This window comes from Sturnus vulgaris, chromosome 1, assembly GCF_052056855.1.
Source record: "Sturnus vulgaris isolate bStuVul1 chromosome 1, bStuVul1.hap1, whole genome shotgun sequence".
NCBI lineage: Eukaryota > Metazoa > Chordata > Aves > Passeriformes > Sturnidae > Sturnus > Sturnus vulgaris.
This window is the reverse complement of record NC_142243.1, coordinates 22115495-22140207: the sequence shown is the minus strand read 5'-3', so window position 1 is coordinate 22140207 and position 24713 is coordinate 22115495. Positions and strand designations below refer to the sequence as shown.

Here is a 24713-nt window from a genome sequence, read left to right as displayed (position 1 = left end):
TGAGCCTGGAGCTGTGCCTTCATCTGCATGTGGATGTAAACTCCTTCTGCTGGCAGGACAGGCAGCTGAGCATGCAGCCAGCACCCAGGTGAAGGATGCTGAAGGATGCTGGAGGATGCTGAAGGATGCTGGAGGATGCTGAAGGATGCTGAAGGATACTGCAGCCTCACCAGCTGCCTGCAGTGCACTGTGCCATGAGCAGGTCAGAGGGCTGGGCAGGCCTTAGGTGCAGCTTTGTCTGTGCTATTTGCCTCAGCTATTGCCATCTGAAACCAGGACAGCTTTTTCTTTATTTTTTTTTTCCTTCCAATGAATTAACTAACTGCTACAAGTGGAAGGGAAGGAAAGCAGTGCTGTGCTTGTGCCTTTCCTCCAGGAGTATGTGCAGATCTTACCATGTGCAGTCTGTGGTGACCAAACCCATGCAGTGAGGCTTGAGCAGTGCTCTCCCCTACACACAACCTCTATTTTCCTATCTCCCTGTCTTCTTGTGACTCTGGAAGTTCTGATATAATTTTTGTGAAATTAGAGATTTTTTTTTCTGTTGCATGAATTTAATTTATTATTTGCTGTACCTGTAGCAGTCTGGCCTTCATTAAGAATAAAACATTCAGTATCTCAACAGTTTATTCATCACAGATGTTTCACTTAAAAATAATTCCTTCTTCTTCAGATTTGTCATTCCTGTGTTTTACTTGCATTCTGAACTAATCCTACCACAAATGCAATTCCCTAGTGTCAAAACTCTACTCTGGCAGTCATTTTTTTAATCCTTTTTTTTAAGTACTGAGTACTGGAAGAAAGGCCTATGACCCTTCTGTTTCTTTCATTGGGTGGTTTTCGTTTTGGTGTTCTTTTTTTGCATCATTTAATGTCTTCTCTCTTCTTCTTTACCATAATCTCATTTATTCATTTTTATATTTCATGTGTTGTGAAAATTGCACCAGCTGGTACATCTTCTGAAATGACATGTACTGATTAAAGGACTTGCTGACCTATCAGCTACTGAATAATTATATCCTCAGGTGGGGAAATTGCACCAGACTAAAATGCTCTTTAAAGTGATATTCAGACAACTTGCTGCATACTTTTATGTCTGTGCCCATATTTGTGTGAAGGATTGGTAACTAAGGCTTTAAGTTAAAGCGAAACCAGTTCTTCTGTAGTCCAGGGAAGAACAGAGCTACCAAATGAGAAATGCCTTTCCTGCCAGGGAGTAGTAACAAAGAAAATGAAGCTGGGTACAGTCCTGAAACTGCTCCTGATTGAAAGAAGAGGTTGTCCTAACCTGTACACCATCCAACTCTGCAATACAGAAAGGGCAGTCTGAAAAATGAAGAGCTGTTTGGATGGATAGCATAAGTATGTTTAATTAAACTGTTTAAAGCAAGAAAAGCTACTTAAGGGCTTATTGTCAGCCAAGAAACAGAAATACATGTTAATGGCATGCAGGTTAAGTGAGGATACTGTGGTAGTTGTCATTGTTTCATGTACTTTTGCTAAAAACTAAAATGAGTAAAGCTGAAGAGATTAACCAGAGCAAGTGATGTCTAATAGGAGTTACTAGCTCAGCTGAGAGGAGCACAGTGAGCCAGGCAGGCAGGACAGCTCTGGTTTGTCTTTCAAGAGTGCAGAAGCCATTTTTGCATGAAAGGAAAGCAGTGAACTAGATCCCCAAGACAGGACTGTAAAATTGTAATAATTTTGGTATGACATAATGTGTTTTTCTATGCACAGTGGATGAATTTCCTGGTTACCTACCATTTTGGTATTTTTCTTTTCTCTTTTTAAAGTAATATGGTTTGTTAAGCCAGCCTGATTCGTATTAGATGAGCTTCTTGAGCATCATAATGTTTAGGTGAGTTTTTCCAGTATTATGGATGAGGTTTTTAATCAATGTCTCATTAGCAACCCCTTCAAATTTGAACCCATTCCTTCCATTATGTTCCTGGCAAAGATGTAGCAGTTACATTAATCCAGTTTTTATACTTCAGATTTTGGGATGAAACCAACTCTAGGTACATAAGTGATTATTTTGCATAATTTCATGCCAAGGATTTTTTTTTTTTCAGAGCCACAAGAAATTAAATTTTAAATCAGTGAAAAGAAACAAAAGAAAATCCTGTTCCACTGTACTCAGATAATTGTCAGGACTCTGTCAAAATAGTCCAGAACCTCAGGCACTGCTACAGGCTTGGGGATGAGGATCTGGGTGCTGGGTTGGTTTAGCCTGGGGACAAGGAGGCTCAGGGGGACTGGGTTGGTCTCTACAACTGCTCAAGAGATGTTGTAGCCAGTGGAGTTGGTGTCTTCTCCCAGGTAACAAGTCAGAGGATGAGAGGATGATGGAATGGGCTGCTCAGGGAAGTGATGAAATCACCATTGCTTAAGGTTGATGTGGTATTTGGGGACATAATTTCATGGTGAACATGGCAGTGGTGGGTGAAAAGTCTTAAAGGTCTTAAAAGTCTTTCCAGATGAAAAAATTCTATGATTCTATGATTTTATGATGCATCTTAAGGTCCTGGGAATCAGCCTCATGTTCCTCAGTGACAAAGAGTAAAGGGCTGCTTTGCAGGTGGTTGTAAACTTGGAAAGGCACTTATGTTCCTAGTCCTGCAAATAAACTTCCAGCGCTTTGCAAAATCTTTGAGCAAGATTCATTTAGCTCAGTGAGGAGCTGTGGCAGTATTCAACCACAAGACCAACAACTGCACCAGAGGGATCTCAAGTATGGTTCCAGGTGAGAAATCATGGTTTGCAGCTATTCTCTGTTAAACTTGTCATCGTGAAGGTGAAAAAAACCCTGTAATTTTGGGGCTATAGAAGAGGCTGAAATGCAGTGTTGCCCCCAGCTGATGAACACGGGAAAGAAGGAGGAGGGAAAGGCACAGTCACGGTGGGAGAATCTATGTGGGATTAGCAAGTCTATTTTTTTGTATCTGTGTCTAAAAGTGACTGCTAAAGGGGCCTTGCCTGAAAGAGCTTTCTGGAAAACAGTACTTTTCAAGGGTCAGTCTGCTGCAGGAACCGGGGGGAGGCTGGAATTGTAAATGCAAGGCTGATACCCTGCTTTGGGCATTGATATATCAAATGAAGGTCACTGTTTAAGTCCACTTCATGGACTTAAACAGAGGTTTTGAACACTGATGCTGTTTGAGTTTTAGAAAAAAGTAGAAATGTGCAGTCCTTGTTTGAAGAGAAGGAAGTGGGGAATCTTGGCTATCTGTAAGCATTTTCAGATTTCAGTACCTGACATGACACTAAGCAATCTGTCAGTGGAAAGTCACCCAATTTTCCAAGCTTTTGTCAAGTTCCTATAAAACTGAGCAAGGTGCTAGGAGGAATTTGGATTACAGCTAACTTGAAAAGTCTAATGAAGGTATATTTTAACAATAAACCTATCCCAAGTGCTCTTGTTGCTTTAGTTTTTGTATGGCTTTAAGATGCAGCCTTCTAAATAGTTTATGGCAGTAATCTTACCTATGCTTCTCAGGAAAGCAGTCTTATTTTAGCAAAGTTCATGAAAATAGTAGGAGATCATCAAACACTGAGCAATTTCAATTAACTACTAATTGAGAAACCTTTCTGAGACTGGAGTATAGGCCCAGCTTAATTCTTATGAGATTCTTCATACAGGAAAAAAAAATATTTAGTACAGTTTAGATAGCAGCCTGCTTTAAATACCTTTTATTTATTTAATAGCATGATTTGAACCAGCCAGGACTCAGTATTTTCTGAAATAAAGGTTTTTTTTTTGGGCAAAAGTATAGCTTTGATCAGTGAAAGCTCAGAGAGGAGGTAATTATCAGTTGACTCTGGTTTTACCAGCTTTGGAAACTGGAAAAGACTTTTTTTTGCCTTGTATTAGTTGCATTTCTACTGAGGGTAGTGGAGATAAAGAAAAAAAAAATCTTGTTTCCCTAGTTATTTTTGAGAGGAGAAAAGCTGAAGAGTTGGGGTTGTAGGGAAAGGCAACTGGGCATAGACATGCAAGTTTCAGGAGATGTCTGCCATAGTACACAGAAAACATTAAAACCCTTTAGAAAAGGCAGAAGCTATTCTTAGGTAGACAGTGTATTTTTCGTATTCAGAATTGAGGAAAAAGAGGTAAATATTGCTTATATTGAAAAATTTAAATTGGGATTGCCTAAAAAAAAGTACTTTCTCTGACAAACAGAGGAATATCTTATAACCTGTAAAGCAGCAGCTGACAATGACCACTTGCAAAAGCCCTGGTGAATCTTTTGGGGACACATATAGATGTTTCAGAGAAAGTATTTATTTTGTGACACTGATTTGGGGAAGTACCTTTAAGAAGGTCTAAAGGACACTAGAAGATGAATGCTTTTATGCAGAGGTATTTAGTATCATAGTGCTCCAATAACATCTGAAAGCCTCAGTGTCTATGCTCTGGTCCATCTATACATCATTACTTTTGTCTGCAGTACCCTATAATAAGAATATATATTGTAATACAATTATGTGTTATAGTTGAAACAAAACTATAATCACCAGTAGTTTAAATAAATATTTCCATGTCTGTGCCTGCAAATAAGTGTAGGAATTTTATCATCCACTGTGTCTCTTAGGAACACTCAAATAGTGTTCTCTATTGATTTAGGCCAACTTAGGTTCAGCATGGGGCCACTCTGAGGAAAAATCTTGAGTGTTCTAATGTTGAAGATGTGGTTAAAATTATTTAGTAATCTCTGTGAAGCTACAACTCATGCATTTAAACAAAGTAATCTTTTTACAGCTATAAGAAAAAGCAATATGAATTTGAAAGCACATTAATCACTGGAGCTTGTAATGAATAATCCATTTTCTGCACGTTATCTGATAATATATGGCAAAATGTGTTTTACTGCTTTTGTTTATGCATTGCAGCTTTTATGAAATGTATTATGTGCAGAATTTAGCTGGAATTCTTTGTTCAAGTTGCCTCTTTTATTTTGAGTGCACTTTTCATGTCTGGGAGTGTAACCAGCACCTTTCCCTTTCCTCCAGCTTTCCCATCCTCCAACAGCTGTCTTATTCAAATATTTCAGCCAAATTTTGTGAACAGGTAGAAGCCTGAAAGGTAATTAAACTCTCAAAACTTTATGGAAAATGTGTAGCCAGTGGAGGAGGAAGTCTGAAGTGGCTCAATTGAGGGATCTGTTATACTATGAGTACTCAGGTCACAGGATTCCAGGAAATTCTGGGTAGAAAGATCTGGGAAGGGGCATATAGAAAGAGTGCACACGACTTTGAGTACCAAGAGCAGTGATGCACAACTGTATCTGCAACCTCTGCTGTACCCAAGCCATGCTATGAGCTCGTGTCACATCCTATCACAAAGCTAAGATGTGCTCGATGTATGCCCTAAGGGACCAAGTTTGCAGAGTAAAACTTGGAACTTACTTTTTGTCCAGCGTAGATAGCCTCTGAGACATAAAATTGTGCAACATCTAAATCCATAGGAAACTGGGCTCCTTCAGTGTCAGTACCTGTGGAATACCGGCTTTCCTTCTCTCTCCTTTTCTTATTTTAAAAATTGCATTTAAAGAAAAGACTAAAACATGATCTGGAATGGAAAATATCTTCTAGACAGACACAGCCACCTGCAGAATTCTGCTGTGCCACTAATTGAAGTGAATGTAAAATTTTCTTGTGCTATGTTTCTTTGTATTTTACCAGTAGTCCTCCAGTAAATCAAAATATTCCTGTTGAAGAGGGAAAAGTATCACATTTATGCTGCTCTTTTGCTGCAGTGGTAAAATAGAGTTGGATCTAGAGGGTTTGAGGATAGAAAGTGTTAGAGAAACATTCTGTCACACTCCCCAGGTTTCTTGCTAGTCCTGATCCTCAGCTGTGAGCCATTCTGGTGTGTAACAGCTGAGGTGTGGGCTGTTCCTGCTGTCAGGTAGGTCTCTGAGTAATTTCCATCAAGGGAGTTATTTATAAGATGGACTTGAAAAGTCCAAGCTGATGAAGGTGGACGTTTTCTAAAATATGTAATTAAAATACCAACACAATCAGATCTTTCCTGTGCTTGCCAAATACTCTATTTTTGTTGTATGACAAGCATTTTTTATGTTGACAGTATGCCTACAGGAGAAAGTAATATTTCCTATAATTTCAAGAAGATATAAATTATAGCCTGCTCTTTGTCACATTAAATAAAAGCTAACAAACTAATAACCTAGTGGGCTTTTCTATTAATACTTGGTTAAATAAAACACCAGCAAAGAAATATTTGTCCTTTGAGTATAAAACCCAATTATAAAATTCCAATAGACTGAATGATACAACTCTATAACAAATAAATCTTTCTCACAAATAAGTGTGTGTTTTCCTCAAAAATTCCTCTTATGTACTTAAGTATTCAGTTATCTGTAAGCATTCTGATTCTTCTTCTCTTCCCCTCTCCACTGCATCAGAAGGAAAACAACTCTGCCAGACTTGGGGACTTTATTACAAAGATAAATGGGTAGTATATCAACGAAGACAAATAGTAGCTTATTTCAGTTTGACAACTGAAATATTTAGATTAAAGTAAACCTAAAAGAAATATGTTTGGCTTTTTTCCTTCTGACTGAAAGAGAGGAGAGAAAAAAAGAAGAAAAAAATTCCGGTAGATAAAAAACCCTGTGTTTTCTACAAAAGAAATTACAGTTTTATATTCTTGACCAACTGAACTTTTCAGTTTACAGTGATACTTTTAGGGTGCTGGGGTATTTTGGCTCCTTTTGTTTTTATGAAGCAGTGCAGTATATTGCTTTCTGGTGACTGTTCCACAGAGGGAAAAAATAACTTCTTATTGCCTCAGATAACTGAGTTCTCTTGAAGTGAAGTAGTGTAGAGGTCAGTGATTTTGCCTCAAAAACACTGGGCTCCAGTTCCTCAACAAATATAGGATGAGTGAGGTTTTTTCAGAATTGAGCCTGTTTGTAACAAAGAGATTTCAATCAGTCTCAGATTATCAACTCATATTTTCAGAAACTTATTAATTCCCATCAACCTATTTCTATCAGTCCCTACAAGAAGTAATGAGACTTGAACTAATTTTCTGACATCTAAAAAGTAATGATTTAAAATAGAATTTTCATGTTCTGGGTGTCTCTTGGATTGTTCCCCTTGAAATTTAAAAAATTCATGCTTATCTTTTCTTGTTGTTATTGAAAAAAAACCCCAACTGATATTTCATATAGTTCTTCAGGAATGATAGAGGGTTTTGTAGCCTGGTGCCTTTTTAATTTTTTTTTACCTTCTCCAGGGCATTTATCATTAAAAATCAATCTTATATTCCAAGAACTTAGTTATGATTAATTACAATTGCAAGACTGAGCATACAGTACTTCCACAGCCAGATCTCAAGTGTCTAAGAAATGAACCTTAAAATCTAAGGAAGACAATGATCAACCAAACATTTTTAAGATAAATTATTTACTTAGCATCTGCAGTAGGCATCTGGGTAGAAGGCAGTTATCTAGGACAGCATTTTACTCCCTTAACCTGTTTTTCCTTTTCATTCAATGCATCTTCTATCTCCTACAATACATGACAGGTTTCCTAGAAACAAAAGAGTATTATACAACATGAATTAGTCTTGTTGCCCATGGGGAATACTTTGGAAAAGTAGAATAGGAGCATTTATTGTTGCTACTGGGGGCAAATAAGAGAGTCTTGACTTGACTCTAGAACTTCTTAATGCCCTGTTTTTATTAGATTTCCTTCGCTATACATCTTGGAGTCCTTGTCAGGTAAAATTCCTGTAGTCTCTGGAGAAATGCATGACAGAGAACATGTGTTATTAAGGTGGAATGTGCAGAAGAAGGATCTGATGGAGTTTGCTGACCTAGTCTTAGTAACACTGCGCAAAGATTTTTTTATTTCTTAGCACGGGGGACCCAGAATATGAACATTTGGATGAATTTTTGCAAGAGAAGAAAAATGCCTGTCCTTGATGTAGAGAACTTGTTTTACAAATGCCTTCACCCCAGCAGGGAGGCTCTGACAGTTCTCAGCACAATGGTTAGAAAATGCAACAAGCATGAAGTGCTTTGTTCTGTGGAAAAGTTGAGTAATTTTAAACTGAAATAAAAACAACAGAAAGACTGAGGAATGCTGAAATGAATGGTTAGTATTAGTGAAATTATAGGAAACCAAAATATGGGTCTTATCCACTGTCAATCAACTTTAAATGGAGGCAGTATTATCACTGAAATCTATTGTATGAATGGGAAGAATGTTAAAGCAGTTGACATAAATAATTTTCCAATACGACCATGTGCTGATCAGAAATAAATAGATTTTCTTTTTCAAAACAGCTATAGCAGTCCAAGATATTTAGAGAGAAAAGTCCTTCTAGAGAGTTTCTGATATTTTCTCCATCTATTAGAGGGGAAAAGTCCAAATGAAATGAGTGTGGAAGAAAGGTTTGGGCTATCACTGTTAAGGATGAAAATGAAATTTCAGTTCTGCAACTATGTGGGCTCACTTGCCTTTGAACTCATGCAATTCCATTTATTTATCTGAACAAAGCTGTACTTTTTTTTCAGAATCAAGGCCTACATCTTCAAAATACAATTTGTTTTTGTGCAACCAAGTTCCACCTGAGTGTTGGTTATGAGAGAGTAATGAAGGTCCAAAGAGTTTTCCCCTCATGTGAATTCCCATTAAAAAAAATCCTATCTACTCAAGTTACTAGTTTTAGGTATCTGTGCAGAGATAAGGAAATAAGGTAGACAAATAAACACAGGCTCTAAACTGAGAAGGGTTTTCTTATGGTCATGCCATTACCATGCTCATATTAGTACATACATAAACTAGGAAGTACACATATATATAAAGCTTATAATTTTCTTAAATTACAGCAATTATTTGGAAGGGTTTGTTGAACTTTTTCAGGATCAGAGAAAGAAAAACTATCGTCAACGAAGTCTGCAGTGACAAGAAAATAATTTGCTTTTCTTTCTTTCCCTCAGCTTTTCTTTCTTTCCCTTGGCTTTTCTCCTTTTATTTTTAATGGAATATGTCTGCCAGGCACTTCCTGAGGGATTGTATTTCTGAATTCTTCCTATTGTGTCACTGAATGACTGTCTTTCAGCAAAGTTTGGCTTTTGAATTTTCTTGTCTGTCTGGTGGAAGTTAAACTGCTCATTAAGAATTTCATCTTGAAGGGTAACTTACTGTCTGATTCCATATAATTAGATTTAGAGGATGGTGCTCAAAACGTTCCACTGTACGTCTCAAACAACCTGGTCTTTGACACAATAAGTAGTGATCATCCAGTTCATTTCACAGAAACAGATAAAAAAAATAAATTACTGGAAATTTTCAAAACATTGGTTGGTAAAGTGACAATAATAATGGAAGTTTGAATATGTTAAGCATTTGGGCTGCAGGTATTTTTCCACTATAATTTTCTCCCATGGTCCAAATACAGAAACTAGGGAGCCCTTCCTATTCAGCTGGGCGTGAGTGAGGCTTCTGGGGCCAAAAAACTTTTGAGGTGGTTGTGCAACATTGCTTGGATATTCTCCCTCGGGCAGAAATTTTCCAGAAGGATCACCCAGGTTGCTGGTAATTGACACTACCAGCTATAGGGGGTATGAGGAAGACAGATGGGAATGGACAGCTGCTTGGTGGACAGATGTTTCTGCTACAGACAGGGTAGTCAGTGGGAGAAGTCTGGGTTAATGGCGCAAGAGGAATGTTAAATTAGATTGTGTCTCAACAAGAATGCCATTCTGAGCTCTTCTTTTCAATGCCAACATAAAATGCTTCTTACAGTTATTAAGACAGTGGTAACATTCTCCGAAATGCACACCTCAAAAGTAGAGTTTGTCTATGATGAAATATTCATCAGTTTGATTTTCTGTGAATGCAGAGCTGCCACCTACAGCTCTGGTATTGTACAGGAATAGTCATCAGTCTGATTTTCTGTGAACGTGCCGCTTCTCTGCAGGCACCTCAGGATGGTGACTCAGCTGATTTCCCCCGTCTCAGAGTTCTTCCACTCATTTCAAAGGTGGAAATACTTTCTGTATATGCTTCCTTCTTCTCTTAATGGCTGCTGGAGAGGCAGGTCTTTAAAGGTTTTTCTTCCTGCTGATTCCAAAGTCGTGCAACCTTTCTGGGACCTGCAGCTTGCTATGAGGCTTTGTTAATTGTTCACATAGTACCTAGTATAGCATGCCAGGGCCACCACCCCCATAAGGGATTGACAGCTGTGACAGAGGAGGATGGGACTTCCACAGCCATGGAGACCAGCTGGAATACACTAAAGACTCCCAAATGGTCTCTCAATTGTATGTGTGTGTGGATAAATGAAGCTCTGAAATCCTCACACACTTGAGAGGACTGGACATACCTCTGTGGTCTGTTTCACCTGGTTTCTTAGCTGACTGTCTAGATATCTAAGCGGTTTCTGGGATGTTTCAGTGTTGACTGTTGCAGTATTGTAGGGACACATATTGAGAAAGTAAGAAAATTACAGCCTGAAAAATATTCCAGGCTGGAGCTTTTCAGCTCTGTTCCCAGCCAATAAGCTGGTCCAGCTCAAGGCTAGGGAGAATTTCTCCTGGGGTGATATCTTGGTCAAAATAAAAAGGAATTAATAACAAGATAGAACACCTGTTGTGGTGTGTGACCAGGCCCTGGGAATGGGGTGTCTTCTCTCTAAACCAATCACCTCTTCTCTACTCTTGGAGTTGCGAGTCATGCTATAAAAGCAAGTGTGTGTCTGAATAAACTTGTCTCTTTCTTCCTGTCATGAAAAATGACCATGTAGCTGTGCATCTTATTTCTGCCACACTGAAAGTGTTAAAACCCCTTTCCACGGCTACACAGTATGACATGACACCTTTTAGTTATGCAGCTCTGAATATACATGACTTGAACAGAATGCAGCAGTTTGTGATTGCTATCATTTATTTTGACTTTGAGATGCCTAATGTCTTCCTTCCTGCCCCTTATAATGTGCTGAAGGAATTTGCTTTTTTTTAATTGCCTACACTGATTTAAAAATTGTATTTCTTAAATGAAGTTAAACACATCTTTATGACATACTTTTTAAATAATTGGTAATAGTTCACCTGTAATGGCTGAGATTAACATGGCTATTTGTTACATGGCACCTGGTCATCTTCCTCTGTCTGGTTTTCTATCAAGAAACTGTCTTCCCTTTTTCCTTGGCCATTTTTATTCCTCAGAATGCTCTCAAATTTTCTGAAAAATTTTCTGCCTAGCAGTTTGAAATATCATGCAGTCAAACACTTGCATAGATAATAGCTTTTCAGGCTCTTGGGTTAACTTTCCTTATTGTCAGCCTCACTTGACTTCCAGAATCTTTCAAGTGCTTCATCCACCTTCTCTCCACCAAACCCAAGTGATGTAGAGTAGGCGTTGTTTCAGTCCCTGAATGAGGTTGCTCTATCGAGTACAATGAAGAATAGCCCTAGCTGGTGAGGGCTTATTCTAAGAGTTGCTGTTAAGAATATAAGAGAAAAAAATCAGTGTGGGATGAATATTCCTTATCAAATGGTAATCTTTAGAAATATTCCCAAGTACCACGGGTTCCAAGTTCCATAGGAGGAACAACTTAGAACAACCTACTTGAGGAGCATCTCAAATAATGTTCCAGCAAACACTTTTCTGTAATGAATTGTTTTTTCCCAAGGAAAACACTCAAAGAGGATTTTCATCAAGGAATTCCCTACTGGCCTAGTAGTCAGAGCAATGCAACACTCATGCTCAGATAGAGTGAGCATTCGGGGAAGAGAGATGTTCTCATTAGATTTCACTAGCACTGTGTGATATCTACCAGATTTCCATATCTGAGCTGACAGAGATGATTTAGAGTGCAAATAAACTATTAACATAATTAGATTAGACATACCATGGTGCAATTAGAATTGTCTCTGTCAGCCCATTCTTCATTAACAGAACTTATTCAGAACATACTGTCTGCTTCCTGCTTCTCCTAGACTAATTAGTTATGTGTATGAATGCTTGGATTTCTTAATTATTTTCACTGTTCACCATTAACATCTTGCTGAACTGGGACCTAGTGTCACTCAGAGGCTGTGGCATTAGCTTGGGTCCAGCAGAGTTGGAGTCCAGACATCCACCAGGCTGGAATGACAGTAAGGGTAGGGAAGACAGAACAGAAAATATACATGGAAGGAGTCAATAGATTTACTCTGAAAAGAGGAAGAGTTCAGCAGAAATGCTGCTTGGAGACAAATCTTGCTGCTTACAAACAGAACTGAGAAAATGGATCCCAGATAAAGAAGGAAAATTACTGAGATTTGGGAGAAGGAAGAGATGAAGAACAGGAGAGGAGCCCTTTTATGATTTTTTTTTTTTTTTTAATAACAAAATGTTGTACTCTTGTAGTTATCTTCTGATGTGTTAATTCAAAGATCTCCACAGGCTTTGGCTTTCTAAGCCTTTAAATTAAAACTGATCATGTAGCAGACTTTTTCCTTTGGTTGGAAAAAAAAGTAAATTTGAGGTCTGTTTGGGGAAAGAACCTCAAACAACCACATCTTTGGAGATGTCAGTTGAAATGTTTGTTAACCTTCCCTTTAGAAGGCAATTTGGGAATGAAAAATACCATTTCAAAACAAAAATAAAAGTTGACATTAAATGAAATGTCAAAACAGAGTGAGTCAACATTTCTAAAATATCTCCTTTTCTCAACAGTTTTCTTGCACTGAAGCTATTTTCCAAATGTGGAATGAAGGAAATTTCCAGCTCCTTCTATCCAGACTGACATCATGCTACATTTATTTTATGACCCAGTATTTGCCAATGCTTTTGGCCAGTACTAGTCTTGTTTTTCTGTGAGAGAGGCTTACAAAATCACTTCTCCCAGTGCTTTGGTATAGCTCTACCTCCAGGAGAAGCTGCTTTTTCTAGCATGCCAAGATAACAGAAACTCAGCAGGGGGTGAAGCTCAGTGCCCTCAGTGGACAGCACAGTTGTCTAGTTCAGATGAACACACTGGAAAGGGATTATGATGCAATATCACCAGAAATGACAATTTTTAGTCTTAAAAAAATAAACTCATGCTTTTCTGTTTAGCTGTGGTGAAAATGCTGACATCACCTTTCATCTTAATGACTAAGGATTTAGGTATGCACTCTTATCCCTTCTAATTTCCCCTCTGGCTTTTGACCTTTCCAGTAAACAAACCAGTTGGCAGTTCCTTATTGAATCAGAAGGAAAAGCACAGTGTGACAATGCACTTTTGGTTCCATCTGCTTTTTTTTTTTTTTTTTTTTTTTTTTTTTTTTTTTTTTTTTTTTAATTAAAAACAAAAAAACAAAAAAAAAAAGCTGACTAAGTAACCTTGCATCTTCCAAAACACACCATTAAAGGCAAAATCATGAATTCCTTCAGTTTGTTTAATCATAATCCAGTTGTATCAGGCTTTTTCTCAAGAGTAAAACTTGAACTCTTGATAATCTGCTATGGCAAAAGTTCTTAACTTCTTGGTTAACTACCAGACAAACAAATCAGGACCTGTTCAGCTTATTTCACCAGTCAGAATTTCAGGTTTAAGAATCTTTTCTTGGGCTTAATATATAGAGTAACCTGGTCTTATCAATAATTCTGATAGCTGAATTGGTGTAAAGGAAATGACAATGAATTTCAGTGAATTTGAGGATTGAAGAAATTTTGCCATGGTATACTTAGTAACAGGGAATATTGTGTTCTGTTGTATTCTACATTCTACATATGTCTCAATTCTATCTAATAAGTGGATAAAATGTATGGGGGTTTTTTGTAATTTAAAAGGATGGATTCATAGAAAACTTAAATATGGTGCAAAGGGGCAGACTTAACATTTCATCAAGCAGTTTTATTCAATATATGATTGCTCAAGGTCTTTGGGCATGGATATATTCTTTTAACATACCATAGTAAATGCATTTATTGCTAAATCAGAAATGACAGTTTGAGATATGGTTCACATTGCTTTTCTGTTCTTCTCTCAATTTACCAGCTGCAGGAGAAGATGTTCCCACTTTTTAAACCTAACATTTCATCTCTAATTAGGAATGGTTGTGCTGTTAGTTTGTTCACAGCCCTTCTACAGGCAAGTTGCATGAAGCTCATGGAGTCTTGTCCTTCAAATACTTTAGTGGGTTGGTGGTTTCACTGCAAGATTTTGAGTGTAAACTGTGAGCTAAAGTGTTAAGCTAATTTGTAGAGATTTCCTCTATATTTTTTTCCACAATCTCTTTATTTCTAATCACTTAATGCCATGGCTTAGTTGATGAGCTGGTTTAGATCATAGGTTGGACTCAATTATCTCAAAGGTCTTTTCCAACCTAGTTAATTCTGTAATTTCATTGGACTTGAATATTGGATGTTCCACACTTAAATATGCTGTTATTAGAGCTGCACTATCCAGATGATAAGCAGATATTTTTAATGCAACTTTAAAAATTAGCTCAGTAAATCAATTTCAAAGTGAGTTTTTTGCACCTGAGATTTGTTTGGAGTAGTCACCTCAAACAATGAAATATCCCTTTTATAATATATAGCACATTTATTATTTTATATCATATTTGGGTATACCATTAGTTCATTGAAGTATGACTAGAAAGCAAAGAAATTAAACATAGACTACACAAATTCTCCTTATTGAAATGTTTTCTTATCATATTCTTGGTTTAATTATTCATTGTATGAAATGCGCCCTAATTAATTTATTTAATATGGGCATACCCTTAAAGAATAAATGATATATATCTACTTTTCTAATTTTCTTTATTTCACAGCTGGGATTATATTATCCCACGAATTGTAGAACAACATCATTATAATTTCTACATAAATAGAAATTTTGTGTGGTCCTTGAGCTGATAATGAGTAGCATTATCCTTAAAAATAAAAATGACTCTAAGGCTTTTGGGTAGATCAGTATAGAATATATCCACTCCAATGTGAAATTGTAGTCTAAATGGAGACAGTGAAAGATTATTGAATTGGGTCGAGATTTTACCTGAATAATGTGCTTGTAACATGCTACTTCTGTCCTAGCCCTGTAGTCAGTCAGAATGATGAAACTCTGTGAAGGAATCTGTCTTCTTTGAAGAACTTAGTACTCGTATACATTTCTTTATTTATAGTGCAGGTGTCTGAACTGTTCCTGAGAAAGGTGTTATCTACTTCTAATTTTTTGATGGTTTCTTTCCAGAAGGAAATAATTTATCTGGAATGTGTAGGAAGTGTCTTACAAGAAGCTATATTTTTTTTCCCTAAAAAAATATCTCTATTAAAGTACTTAATCTTATTTGTCCATGTTTATTAAATTCCTCTGTTAAGAAACTAATTGCTCAAAAAAACCCAAAGGAACCTTTGATTCCTAATTTTAAAATTTCAAAAGAAAACTTTTATCCAGAGAATAAGTGCTTTATGTTTGCATCTTTGTGGGTTTTTTTTTTTTCTGTCACTATTAGTCTTGCTCAACTACAATTCTGTCATGAAAATTAATTACCCACTTGCTTTTCTGAAACTGAAATTCAACAGATTTAGGCTTTACAAAGTCACCTTTAAAATTTCATGCTTAGTCGCACTATTTCCAAATACCCTGGTTAATTTTCAGTATTGGAAATAGGAACACATAAGAATCATATTAAGAAGCCATTCTGGGACATGCAGGATGCATACACTTCTAGAAGCAGTGCAGCCATTATTCTTTGGATGGAGACAGCCATTTGTCTAGTGAAGTTATTGTCTCTGGCTGACTTCCAGCAGAGGATCTCCATATGGAATGCATGCAGTGTGCAGGGTTCTGCATTTGGAAATGGCAGGAAACAGTCCAAAACCCTTTCATTCTCGCTCTGTTTCAGGACTAAGGTTTTACGTTAGAGGCAATTGTTTTCTCCCTGTTGGAAATAGTTGACACTTGTTATCTATTCAGGAACAAATTGTTATTTTGCTGATTCTATACCTCAGCCAGTTTCACTGAGTATAGATTTCAAATGTGGGAGGCAGAAACCCCCTTATTTTATTTCAAATCTTTTGAAATCTAGAAAACAGCACTGTAGCTACAAATCTTTACTATTCACAGCATATCCTTCTTATTACAGAAATAATCTTCATCAGCACAAACTAAAAAGAGCAAGTTAGGTTCATAGAGAAGTATATGGGAAATATCTCTCATACTTTTTTCATGGTAAAGATCCCGAGGCTCACATTTGACATACTGCTGCCTTTAAAATTGTTAACACTCTGGGACTTTTCAGTGACAGGGAATTGTATCAGTCCATCTTCAGGCAGCAAAGCTAAGGAACTCCAGAGTAACATTTTAGATATGCAAGAAACAGTGGTAGAGGCACACTAACACCTTCTGAGGAATGTGCAACTTCTAAATGCTTATGACATTAGGCTGGAAAAAGTAACAGAAAGATTGTTTAAGGTCAGAATGATTGTTCTGATGCAAGCAGAACAATGAGACTATATTAATATTGAAGAAACAGAGACAAATATTGAGGAAATTAAAGAATATTAGTACCAAAGGAATCCTCTTTATTTTTGGAATGGAATTGCAGAAGGGTAGATTAGTCTAGCATCAAATTGGTAAGTGAAGAACACACTCATGAAGGACAAAAGATGAGTCTTAGCTTAAAGTCAAGAATGTTACACCAGTTTGATTGTTTCTGCAAGTCAAACCGATTCTTAGTGCTTACACAAATAAAGCTTACCAATAATACTTTTATATTTATACCCCTCTAAACAAGCCTCATTGAGAAAACAACATTGTTTCTTTTCAGGCAAATTATCAATGTCTCTGCAGAATTCAGCAGTTCTTTGCCAAATCATCTTTTGCATAAGTAAGCTCGTTTGTAAGGTGTAAAATTAACTTTCCACTGGAATGAGAGACAGAATTACAATGAAGCAAGAATAGAGATCTTATTTTCAAAACCAGTGACAGTTATATCTCATGTTTTCTCCCTAATTTGTTTTCTTTCTAAAGCCTTTTGCAACATCTCTGACAGGCATGCAGCTCTGATAAACCATACAGATGTGGTGAAGTGATGGAACGTCATGGATGGAGCCATGAAATGACACTTCTGACCAGCTTTGTCAGCACTGTTAAGCACCCACAGACTTATCAGTGGTCCTTGCTCATGTTAACTATGGTGAAACAAGGGATTGTTCCATTTTCAAACTGCATGTCTAAGCAGTACATCAACCAGTGGTGTGTCAGGATGGATCATGAGTAGAACTTAGAGTGTACAAGAGCAGAGTTGGTGATGCTCTCAAACTAATATAAAATAGAGTTAAATGCTGAGACTCTGAGACAGCAATTTGCTAATTAGTGGTATTGCTGAAGTTCTATTTAATTGCTTCGACATTCAGTACCTGAAGTACCAAGGTATAGTTCAGTGAGCACACTCATTACCATTGTGCTTTGATACACAGATCAAAGTCTTCTTGCATCTAGAGATACAAGCTGCCATTGAAGTCCATTCTAAATGACTGCTTGATCATGTGCAACTGATTGTATCATGTGTTTCATGTCTTTGAGGAGTGCATTTCAGGACCAAGCTTGCTCAGTGTTTTTTGGTATGATGATTTGAGTAATTGCTACAGTAGTGAAATCAGCACCATTAGCATTTCATAGCAGCAGCAAAGAAAAAACTATATTGTAAAACCAGAGAATATCTATGGTTTTGCACTTTACCCATCCACACAACAAAATCAAATCTATGTAGTAATATCACATACATTATTCCCTTAAAAATTTGATTTGAGTAGTTTCTTCTATGTATTTACCATCTATTTATCCTGTTTGTGTGCAAAGATGACCTAGGCATTTTCAAATTAAAGAAAACTTAATAAGCATAAAATGTGTTAAAGTTTGTACAGCAGTGTATTACAGCTTCAGCAGCAGTAACTGGGCTAAGTTCAATTCCAGGTCTTTTAGGAAATAAAGATGATATTTTATTAGAGACTTAAGCTAGTATCTTACTCAGGTCCATGTTTTAGGAAAGCAACAGAACTATGTAATCTACTTATTTCACAGGATTTCTTCATTACCATAGACCCCTATGGAATCCTTCTTGAATATTAAACAGAGTATAGTTTTTTTAGTTAAACAAACTGATCAAAAATGATGTTTGGAAAAGTATCCTTTGCTCTTAATTATTTAAATGTTGTGTCCTAGAGTCTGCACATGTGTCTAAGAGAACGAAGTCACAACTCTTCCTAAATTCCTGAATTAATCCTGGTTGCCAAAGGGCCAGTCAGGTGAAGGCTTATGTCAAAGCCAACTGTTAAATCAACTTCTATCCTCTCTTTCCTGGTCCATACCTCTCCTTTAGCATTTCAAGACTGAGTTTACCCCCATGTAGCCTGCCCTTATTCTCAGGCTATGGCTAGACCATACTTTGTGCCAGAAACTGTTGCCATCTTGCCCAGAAGGTTCCATTTCATGGGTAGTGAAGCTCTGACAGAAAGTTCTCTCATTTGTGATTTATATGGAATTTTAGGAATTGGGGTTTATATATTTTGCTAAATGTGCTTTACTGTTAAAATTCTCAAAGAAATTGAGATGGACATGGATGATTACCATCTTTCTTGCCTTTGGAGAAAGCTCCTGTTTCTGTGATTTCAACTGAAGGAAGGGTTGACCTTGCAAGCTCACAAACTCATCTCTCCTTTTGGAGGACTGCTGCCTAAATACCACTGCTGCCCTCTGTCCTTCAGCAGCTGAGCCCCTCAGTGGGCACCAGGCCTGAGCTCCTCGTTCAGCCTAGGGAAGTTTCTCTCCATGCTGCATTGACCCCTTTCACTGGGCTTCATCTTTTTTAGTCACAAACTCAGTTCAGTATTTCCTGCCTGGCTACAAAGGAGGCAGCCCCAGAGTTAGTTGTGTCTCATTCAGTGATGCTCATTCAGGCTGCTCAGGGCCTGGTTTTGGTTTGGGCTCAATATCCTGGCAGCATCCATAGGGACTGCAAGCAGGGGGAAGGCAGTGTCTGACACCCCAGGGTGGCACATGAATGTCAGTCTGTGAGAGTGCTCTGTAAACTTCAGTGATCCCTAAGGCAATTCTGCAATTCCATAGATGATCACTTCTGGAGTGAAACACTTTCCTCATAGGGAAGTAACAGAGAGCTCCTTTTTCTTTCAGCATTATGGCCCTGGGACTATTATGTGTGAATAATTACACAGGGAGCAGAACATGGATACCCTTTGTCCTGGCCCAGGGCAGGACCTTTAGGCAGCTTGGTAACGTGAAGTTACCAGCATGTAGCTTGCACCACCTGTGAAAATCCTGTTACAGAACCAATTTAAGAAGGGGCTGGTAAATGACTTTGAGGTGTTCAGTGAATTGTGACATATGCTTACCCAGTGACAGCAGAAATAGAAAGCTGATGAGCTGTGCTTAGGCTGAATCTGCTGAGCTCACACAATAACGAAAAAGAAATCTCAACCCCGTCAGGAAAGGATTAAGTGAAGCAGCTAAGGTTCCTATTTAATGTTTTATTTTTGCATATAATCCTGTAAAAACCTCCTACCCTAGCAACAAATGTCACTTATTAAAGTCAGGTATGCCTCTATTTCCACCTATGAACAGCATAAGAATGCCACAATGACACAGAGAGCTCTAGCATTTCCTGCATACAGCAGAGTGCTGTGTACCTTTGAAGTCAAATACCAGTAATTTATCTGTTGTTCCTTCCTAGAAAAGCTCTTTTATTATGAATGCATCCATCAGCATCTGAGAGCTGCCTAGAAGTGACCTCTTAAAGCGTGTCCAATTCCCATTAGGATATCCTGGCTTTGGTTCTGGAAGGGCAAGAGCATGGCTTATGCTCCCTGTAGGGCACGGTGCTGAGCTTTGCCGTGGGTGTGCTCAGCAGAGAGGGGCTGCTCTGCCGTGCACTGTGTAACTGGGTTGCAAATGCAGGACTGCACATGGAAGAGCTCTTTACCTGCATGTCCCAGGGACCTGGTGAGCAGTGGGACCAACCTTCAACCTTCTCAGTGTGAGTGGAGAGAAGAGTTTAGGGGAAGATACCTATGTGTAACAGGGGAGAGTAACTGGGGAATGCTTTTTGTCATCACAGTCTCTGCCTAAATCTGGTGCAGTACAATCAGCACAGGGGAAGTGCATTTTCTGTAGAATTGAAAATTTTCAGTTATTTTCCTAGCGCTTGAAGAAAGAACAGGTAAAATGCCCAGATGAAGGTGGTGCTACCCAGACAAGATATTTTTCTTCCTCTTTTACCTTTGGCCTGGCAATCTCCTGTCCTCATCCATTATCATCTCTTCCCCTAATTCTCTCACAGTTGCTGTATAGCATCAGCTTTCTCACCCTTTCTTCTGCCTGCTGTCAGGTACTTTCAAAGACTTCTTAACCCTTTCCCTCCTGAGCATTATTCTGTGGGAAAGCAGGCTAGTGACAGATAATCACACAGTGCTGCTTCAAATTAAAAGGCTTTCCCTTTCTCCCTAATAAATATTCAGTGACAAACCAAAGATTAAGGAAGTTGATACACAAGGATGGAGCTAAGCTGAAGTGTTGGATAAAAATAATTTTACCCTTAGAAGGGAAAAGTAATGAATTTACAATTTCTAGTTGTATTCAGAAGGAATTGCATGATTTCTACAATGTCGGGATTGTGACTTCTGGAGAATAATTAAATGTATTCACAGAGAGTAGTTTTCTATTTAGCATATTTTCTCCATCTGTATTATGGCCATTTTACCTCCAGTAATTATGATTTCCTCTATTTATAAAACAACTTAATATGCCAAGAGACATATTCATGTCAATCATGCATTTCTTAAAGCAGTATAAAATGGATTATTTACTAAAAGTGCATGCCTTTATGCAATTAATTTCCTGTGAATATTCTGTATAAATAACTTGTAGAGTGGCTGTTCATTGACCTTTAAAAAGCTGAATTTGGTCTCAGACCAACATCCCTGAAGACTGAACTAATTGATATAGAACTAAACCTGAATAAACATCAGAATAAGTAGACATTGAGATGATTTATTGATATGATCAAAGCTAGATGAAAATTTCATTATGTGGAAAAGAGTGTTAAGATAAAACAGTTTTAAGCTGATGCTTGAAATGATTGGAGTAAATGAAAACGAAGTAGACTAGTCTTAGGTACTAGTTTCAGTTTAGTTGCATTCAATTGTGAAGAAAATTATGGTTTTAATAAAGAATCCTAAATGATTCAGTAATTTGTTTCCATTCCTGGTGAACATTTGTCTGTTGACTGACACTTTTACTGACTATCTTAGACAAGACCAAGGTCTGAGTGAACTCTAGAGACTGAGCTACATCGTTGTCAGTGATTCCTTCAGTCAAAATTAAGATAAATTTCAGGTTTAGAAGTGAGATAAATTTCAGTTTTCCCATTTAAAAATAAGAATAATTTTTTTCTGAATCAGAGTGACTGATTTGGCATTACCAATGCCCAGGATATCTGACAAACCCAGCTTTCAGCAGAGAAAGCATTAGTGTCAATGGCCTGAAATATTTCTTTTGAAGCATCATGGATTCAGGTCAACAAATCCAGGACAAAGTCTGAGGATCCAGCTTGCCGTGACTGTCTTGTAAATTAAGCAGATCCAACAGCCTTTTATGGCATTAAGGCAAACTCAGATTATTTATTACCTTATCCTGAAGAGATAATTGTTCCCTTAACTGAACCTTTCAGGAACTGTACTTACCTTGTACTGGCTGTTGCATTTTTCTGAGGAAAATGTTTGGGGAAGTGCCAGTTAAATTTAAAAGCATGCCATGGATGTCTCCAACAGTCTATCAGTACAAACATTTGTGTCCCTGCAGCACTGAATGGCTTCATTTACTGTTATGGACAGTAAGTGCTTCGTTTACTGTTATGGACACAATCTGTGCCTCCAGGAGGCATCGTGGTGCTGCTCCAGCACACAGGTGGATTTTGGAGCAAAGCAGCTTCAAGTTGTGCTGCTGTGATGGGTTCAGAAGGCCAGAGGCTGGAGGCGTGCTGCCAGAGCTGACCACGTGTGCAGAATAGATGCTTATTTCTGACTCACTTGGCCTGGGCTCCCTTTGCAGACAGCTGAGGTCTTGGAGCATGAGTCACCCAAACTACCTGGGCCTTACAGGACTTCCCAGCACTGCCTAAGCAGAGAGAGTGGGTGACCTGCCAGCACTTGAAGTGGGATGCTGTGATTGCCGCTCCAGGTCCTGTGATTTTTAAGCGTGACTCAGCTGCTGAGATCCAGGAGGTCTCTCAGCTCACAGGAAGGTTGGGAAAGTTTCTATTTCATGTGGATGTCAGAATTAAACTGGCTTTTGAGAAAAGTGAAGTTTTGTGTTGTTGGGAGGAAAAGGTTAAAAGCTGAAGAACAGCAAATTGCTCAATTGACCTTGCAGCTGGGAGTACCAAGGCTTGGAGAATATCAGTGATGGAAACCTACTTGGAAGTGGAAATGCCTACTGGTATTTATCCTTTGTCTGTTTTGAGAAGTAGAATCTCTACTTACAGAGAATTGAAGGCCCTCATGAATGTGCTTGAGCTCCCTGTCTTGGAGGTAGCCCAAAGCTCAGAGGTCATAAAAGGCACAGGGGAGGTCACACACAGCATGCTGCTAAACTGTTGCCAACAGCAGCCCTGCTGCCTGCCAGGACTGAGCTGAGCCTGGTGGTGCTGGCATTCCCACTGGAGTGTCTCTGCTGCCCCTGTGCTGCTCTGGAATCCTCCAGTTAGTGAGGTAATGAAACAAATTTACTCGTTTCCTTTCAGCCCAGATTTTGGGGTTGTTCTGGCCACCTGCCTGTGTCAATACACGTATATGTGAACTAGAACTCCAGCTTTTTGGACAGAACTATATCACATCTTTGTAGAGATAATGAGTAATCGTAGCATGAGACTGGAGGTTAAGTCTTGTTTGTTTTTCATCATCAACCAGTCCTTGAAACAGCTAGTACTTCAGAAATAAAAATGATACAATTATTTTAATGAGACTCTGCTCCTCGATCTTCGTATCTCTTGCCCTACCGTTCTAATTATTCTAATAATTTCAGTGTGGTTTCATACCCAATGCTGACTTTCTATAAAGAATTTTGGACTTTTTAAAAATAGTACAGCATCAAACAAAATTAATTTAATAGTGATTAATATTATAGGTGAACTTAGAAATTTAGCACCAATTTAGTTTATTCAAAGAACCCAAGGAGCTGGTCCAGAAAATAGGAATGCCACTATGTTCATTAATTTTTATCATATCTACAGAGTTCAGAAGTCAATCTGAGCATCCTACAGGACAGCCTTATTGTCAAGAAATCAAAAGTGTTCTCAATGACATTAGATGCTTACTTATTATTAAGAGCACTATTTACAGTTATACAGAACAAACTATAAACATGTTTAAATCTCATGCCTGACAGCTAAACTTTGTCAAGAATAAATGATAACAGGTGAAGAACAGGTTATGTCACATTTGTGTCTCAGGGGAATAATGCATATTCAGTTCAAACTTTTAGTACATTTGGAGCTAAGACACCAAAGGTGAATTTTGCCCTGTGCATATTTATATTTGCCTTCATTCTGGATATTATGTGCACTCTAATCCCCTCATCTCAGAAAAGATGTGTTAGAACTGGTGCAGGCTTAGAGAAGGGTAACAAGCACAATGAAATGTGTGGTCTCTCATATAAGGAATAATTGAGCTGGCTGGGGCTTCTCAATATGGAAGAGATGACTTAGGATGCAAAAGACAACTGCAAAATTATGAATGGCATAAAGTGGGAAGAGAAAGATTAATTCGTCCAATAAAAATACAGGAGAAAACACAACTACTAATGATGCCTAAAAATTTTCACTGTTTGTGTTTTTCATATATTCACAGTTTTGTAGAATACCCTTGCATGGTTTTGTAGCTCCTAATAATTTTCCTACCTTTATTCACTCTGTCTGTGCTTGAGGACAGCCCACCAGTCAGATGTTGACTCCCAGTCATTTCCCACCATGTTCTACAGGCCACATCCATTGGGAGGAAAGGCAGTGACAGGGCAGTTCCTTTGTATTCATCCTCTGCTGTGTTGGGAATTCTCCCTGCCAGATATTGGCATAGCATTGATCTTTGGGCTGCAGTTTGTTGTCCCATGGGAAAAGCTTGTTTTCAAGGCCAGGTTCTTCATTAACATGAAGGTTCTCCATGCAATGTTGAGTAGTCCTGGAGTTTTTTCCTTCAGCAGGAACTTTAAGCAAAACTTTTCCATTTTGTGTCATCAGCAAGGGCCACTCCTCACATGCCTCCTTCCTGAGCTGGGATTTAGTAAATTTTCAGGCAACATTTGAAGCTGGGTTCAAAGCAAGCAAAAGCAGGTGATTCTCCAGCCTACAGGCAGTAGCCTTGTGAGAGTACTTGCAAAAGCCTTGAAGGTATATCAAGAATGATTGGAATAGTGCTTATAAAAGAGATCCATTGCAGTTTGCCAATGAGCAATACTCTGTCAAGTTTAGGAAATACCCTGAAAGAAAAGGGTTTGAGTCTATGAGAAAATTAGGAAAGGATGTTAAACATTTTCCTTATTTTTACATCTTCCTAGTTATCTCCATCAGCTAGGTAGATTCTTACTCTGAACCAGAAAATTCTTCTGTTCTTATTCTAGGTTCAATCACAAAGGATAATTGATATCTGTCTCTATACAAACCTGTGGATTCAAAACAACAAATGGGATATGC

At 38.1% G+C, this 24713-nt stretch overlaps 1 protein-coding gene across 1 annotated transcript in view; it reads right to left on the bottom strand.

Moving 5' to 3' along the window:
• The window catches only part of STEAP1 (STEAP family member 1), a 109691-nt gene extending 85333 nt beyond the window's left edge, over positions 1 to 24358 (bottom strand). The window contains exon 1 of the mRNA XM_088161358.1: positions 23925 to 24358. The gene's annotated coding sequence lies outside the window, so the exon portion shown is untranslated. The remainder of the gene's footprint in view (positions 1 to 23924) is intronic.
• Between the last annotated feature and the right edge of the window lie 355 nt (positions 24359 to 24713).